This window comes from Hibiscus syriacus, unplaced genomic scaffold, assembly GCF_006381635.1.
Source record: "Hibiscus syriacus cultivar Baekdansim isolate YM2019G1 unplaced genomic scaffold, ASM638163v2 tig00111947_pilon, whole genome shotgun sequence".
NCBI lineage: Eukaryota > Viridiplantae > Streptophyta > Magnoliopsida > Malvales > Malvaceae > Hibiscus > Hibiscus syriacus.
In genome coordinates this window covers 51917-57916 of record NW_024063219.1, presented here as the reverse complement: position 1 = coordinate 57916, position 6000 = coordinate 51917, and positions in this window count along the sequence as shown.

Here is a 6000-nt window from a genome sequence, read left to right as displayed (position 1 = left end):
TAATCCGTATCAGAAAAGGCATGCAAGCTAAAGCTAGAGTCTCTAGGATACCAAAGTCCTAAACTAGGAGTGTCCTTAAGGTATCTAAAGATTCTCTTAATAGCTAGTAAATGTGATTCCTTAGGGCATGATTGAAATCTAGTACATAAGCAAACACTAAACATAATGTCAGGTCTACTTACAGTTAGATAAAGTAGAGATCCAATCATTGACCTATATAATTTAAAATCTACACATTTACCTCCTTCATCTAAGTCAAGCTTTGTTGAAGAGCTCATTGGAGTGTCATGAGGTTTGCTATTTTCCAGTCCAAACTTCTTGAGCATATCTTTGACATACTTAGCTTGATTGATGAAGATGCCATCTTTTCTCTGCTTGATTTGGAGTCCCAAGAAAAATGAGAGCTCCCTCAACATGCTCATCTCAAACTCACTTTGCATTAGCTTAGAAAATTCTTGGCAAAGAACATCATTAGTATAACCAAATATTATATCATCAACATAAATTTGAACTACTAATAAATCTTTACCTTTATGCTTTAAAAACAATGTAGTGCCAACCTTCCCTTTTGAAAAACCTTTTTCAATTAAAAAGTTTGACAATCTTTCATACCAAGCTCTAGGAGCTTGTTTTAAACCATAAAGCGTTTTGTCAATTTAAGAATATGATCCAGAAATTTTGAATCTTCAAAACCTAGAGGTTGTTCCACATACACTTCTTCTTTTATAAAACCATTTAAAAATGCACTTTTAACATCCATTTGATATAGTTTAAATTCATGAAAACATGCAAATGCTAATAACATTCTAATTGCTTCCATCCTAGCTACGGGAGCGTATGTTTCATCATAGTCTATGCCCTCTTCTTGAGTATACCCTTGAGAAACAAGTCTAGCCTTGTTTCTCACTATATTACCACTCTCATCAAGCTTATTCCTAAATACCCATCTAGTACCTACAGTAGATTTATTACTAGGCCTTTCAACTAATGTCCATACTTTACTTCTCTCAAATTGATTTAATTCTTCTTGCATAGCCATAATTCAATGTTCATCATTTAATGCTTCTTTAATATTCTTAGGCTCTATGCATGAAATAAATGCAACATAATTACAAATATTTCTAAGAGAAGATCGAGTTGTTAACCCTTTGGATGGATCACTTATAATCTTACCATCCTTGACATAGTTGTACTTTCTCGGATAAGATACTTCCCTTTCTTCAATGGTTGGATTCTCAAGAGGATCATGAGTTTCCTCATCTTTCGTTTCTTCTTTTGATGATGATTCTCCAACGTCATGTCTAATGTTATTTGTATTAAAAATACCTACATCATCATTCAAACAAGAATCCTTCCTCGAAAGGAGATTATCATCGAAAACAACATGTATAGACTCTTCTACAACCAAAGTTCTATTATTAAATACTCGATAAGCTTTAGAATTTAAGGAATAACCCAGAAAAATTTCTTCATCACTTTTAGCATCAAATTTGCCAAGGTTTTCTTTACCGTTATTTAAAACAAAACATTTACATCCAAAAGGATGAAAATAGCTAATGTTAGGCTTTTTATTTTTGAAAATTTCATATAGAGTTTTCTTTAAAATTGGCCTAATCATTACTCGATTTACAACATAACAAGCGGTATTTGTGGCTTTCGCCCAAAAATATTTTGGCAAATTATTTTCACAAAGCATGGTTCTAGCCATTTCTTTTAACGTTCGATTTTTTCTCTCAACAACTCCATTTTGTTGAGGGGTTCTAGGTGCTGAAAAATTATGGCTAATACCATTAGAATTACAAAACTCATTAAATCCAATATTTTCAAATTCAGTGCCATGATCACTTCTAACACTAGTGATAGAGTAACCTTTTTCGTTTTGGATTACTTTTGAAAATGTGATGAAATTTTCTAATGCTTCATCTTTAGTACTTAAGAATAGAACCCAAGTATATCTAGAATAGTCATCTACCAAGACAAATGCATATTGTTTTCCACCCAAGCTAGTAGTCTTAGTTGGCCCAAAAAGATCTATATGGATAAATTGTAATACTCTACTAGTTGACACATCATTAATGGATTTAAAAGAAACTCGCTTTTGTTTTCCTTTAGCACATGCATAACAGATTTTATCATTATCAAATTTTAGTTTAGGCAGCCCTCGAAACAATTCTCCTTGAACTAACCGTTGCAAAACACTCATGCTAGCATGTCCTAGTCTCCTATGCCATAACCAACTATCATGCTCATCCTTTGCAACTAGGTATAAATTAGTCATTTCTATAGAGTCTAAATGCACCATGTATATGTTTCCTATTCTATGACCAACAAGCATAATCCTATTAGATGCAATGTCAATGACTTTACAACCATTAGTTTCAAATATGACATTGAATCCCTTATCACATAATTGAATAATAATCAAGAGATTATGCTTTAATCCATTCACATATAACACATTTTTAATTTGTATGGAAGAGGTATTACCTATTGTACCTATACCTTCAATGTGATATTTTGAATCATCACCAAAAGTCACTTCTCCTCCATTTTTGGCGTTAAGCTCTATGAACCGATTTTTGTCCTCGGTCATGTGTCTCGAGCATCCACTATCAAGGTACCATGAATTTAGATTTGTTTCTCGTGCCTTGTAGCAATGCTCCTTTTCCTACAAACATAGATTAATATTTGATTTTTGGTACCCAAATTCTTTTGGGACCAATTCATTAGTTTCCAAAATCCTAGTCCCCTTAGGTATCCATTTGTGTAGGATATCCTTATCTTTAGTAGTAATGAGCTCTTTAGGAACCCATATACTTCTAACGATTTTTCCATTAGAGGTTCTTTGGGGACCTCTATGATCGTAGTTTTTAAAACTTTTTCTAACAAAGTTGGATTTTGAATTTTCTCCATTTTCAAAACGTCTTGTTCCAACTTTATCAAAAGAAGCTTTAAGATCATCAATTTTCTTTTGATGATCATCCCTTTGAAAGTAAATTTTGCAAATCCAAAATTTTCTTTTTTTGTTTTACTTTCAAGATCGTTGTTGGTTTTGGATATGATTTTATTTTCATTTTTCAATTTTGAAACATCATTTTTATATTTTAAAAATAATTTCTCGTAATTCGAAGCCAACCCATTATATTCCTCTAATAGCTCATCATAAGATAAATCATCAAAATCAGATGAGTTAGAGGTTACCTTAGAATCTTCCCCGAATGCCATCAAGCACAAGTTTGCTACTTCTTGTTCCTCTTTATCGCTCCATGTAGCCACATGAGCCTTGTGCTTCATTTTTGATTGACCATTTCTCTTCAATTGTGGGCAATCATATTTGACATGCCCCGACTTTTTGCATTCATAGCAAATGATTGGGTCATTCTCTTTTGGTTCATTTTGAGGCCTTCATTTCGTTTGAATTTTCTTCCTCGGTAAGGTCTCATCATTTTTCTGAACCGTTTGGCAAACAATGCCATTTCCTTGTCATCGTCATCTTCATCCGAATCACTCTCATCTTTTGTGGATTTGAGAGCAACTCCAATGTTTTTCTTCTTCTCCTTCTCCTTTGGTGTCTCTTCAATCTTATCGAGGTCTACCTCATCTTCAAGAATTATTTTATAAGTGAAGAGTGAACCGGTTAGCTCTTCAAGAGTTAAGGACGTTAAATCCTTAGACTCGATGATTGTCATCTTCTTTGATTGCCATGATTTTGGAAGGGAGTAAACTAACTTCCTCACAAGCTTTTCATTTGAAATGATCTCTCCATATGATTTGAGACCATTAACAATCGTTGAGAATCTATCCGTCATAGCTTTGATATCTTCATTTGGTTTCATCCTGAAATTTTCATAGCTATGCGTTAGAATACTAATTTTAGATTTCTTTACCTCATCGGTACCTTCATGAGTGACTTGAAGTTTGTACCATATTTCTTTGGCGGTTGTACAAGATGAAACTCTTCTGTATTCATCTGGTCCAATAGCACAAAATATAATATGGATGGCTTTGGAGTTGAGCTGAAATATTTTTGTCTCTCCTTCACTCAATAATCTTGGATGAGTGAGAGGCTTGAAGTATCCTTCTTCTACGATATTCCATGCTCCCATGCCACTTGCTTGAATGAAGTACGTCATTCTATTTTTCCAATAGGCATAGTTAGCCCCATTAAAGAAATGAGGCTTGTTGACGGGCATCGAATCGAGATCGGAGTCAAAGTTTGAAGTAGAGGCCATTGATGACTTTGATTATCGATGTAACTCTTCCCGAATCGACTCAAGAGGCGATTAAACTTTCAAATGAGTTAGGCTCTGATACCAATTGTTGAGTTAATCGATTGACGGAATCGGCCAAAAGGGGGGTGAATTGGCAATTAAAATTTTGTGGAAGCTTTTACAGAAAATTGAAAGTAATTGCACAGCGATTTAGAGTGGTTCGACTTTATCAACCAAAGTCTACGTCCACTACCTTAGCTATCCACACTAAGGATTTTCCAACAAATTCACTAATTTGTTCTTTCTTTTGAGGCCAAAGAGATAACCTTACAACTCCCTCAAGAATATACCCCAATTCTTGAGAATACTCTTTTCTCAAAGAGAAGATTAAAAATTTGCAAACTCACAATAAAAAACTCACAAGGCAAATATGTTTGCACAATTCTAGAACAAAGGAAGAACACTCAAGAATAAATACAATTGAGCACAATAAGTGTTCTTGAAAGCAAAATGAATATTGAATGAAAAATAGGCTTGAAATGCTCAAACTTGAGGTTTAATACTTTCTCTTTGATTCTCTCTTGATTCTAGTTGCTTGATGTTTCTTGTTATTGATCAATGGCTTCTAATCTTGCTTAAATACAGCTTGAATCACTTCTGAATGTTGGGGATGATTAGTGGAGTCAATAGAGTCGTTTAAGTGTGAAAACAATTAATTAAAACAGTTGGGAGCATCAGTGCATCGATGCATACCCATGGTGCATCGGTGCATCAGTGTAAAATTCAAATATTTTGACCGTTGGACCCTTAGTGCATCGGTGCACTAAGAGTGCATCGATGCATCAAGTGCATTCGATGATTTAAAATAGCCAGAGTGCATCGATGCATGGTTGGTGCATCGATGCATCAAATGCATTCGATGTTTTCATAAAATCCTCAATGCATCGGTGCATGGTATGTGTATCGATGCATGAAATGAATTCGATGTTCAATTTAATTCATGGTGCATCGATGCATGGATTGGTGCATCACTCTGAAAAATTGATTTCAAGCTTGATTTTAGTTCAAAATACTTTGTAAAAATTGTTTCAAAAATATATTAAGTCTAAAACACAATTTTACACATTTAGTAAGGTTTGAATTTGATCTTAGAAGACTTGGAGTAATAATTTGATATTCAAGTAATTAAATCGAATATACTTTTAGAAAATCATTTGTAAAATCTTAAAATTCATTTAACTTAATTTGTTATATCGAAACATCAAAATGTTTTCAACATTAAGAACTATGTAAAGTTCATTTGTCTTTTTCTTGAATTTGTCAACAATGTCCTCCAATTTCAGTTATCGTTTTGACATTGTTGTCTTTGAAGGGACTCCCAAGATTAGTAACCTCCATCTTGCCCCTGCAATCTATGTCAACCAGTTCTTCAAAGGTTGACTTTTATTTTGCTTGATGTAGACCTGGTTCATTCTGATTCCCTCGTAATGTCGCAATGTAGTATACTCTTCGATTGTGGGCACCACGTCTTCTGGATTGAATGTAACACATAGTCGCTTTGTAGATTCTCCTTTGTATTTTTCATATCTTGTATTACAACCCCTTTGTCCATTAATAAAAACTATTCATGTTTAACAAACACATTTTTGTAGATTAACACCTCTTACATTATGTTATGACAATGTAATTGCAATGTAGAGAATAATGAAAAAAAATGACACAAACAAAAGAAGGGAGATAAGTTAGTGTACACAAAAAAAAGTGAAATTGGTTAGTACATGTAAAACAA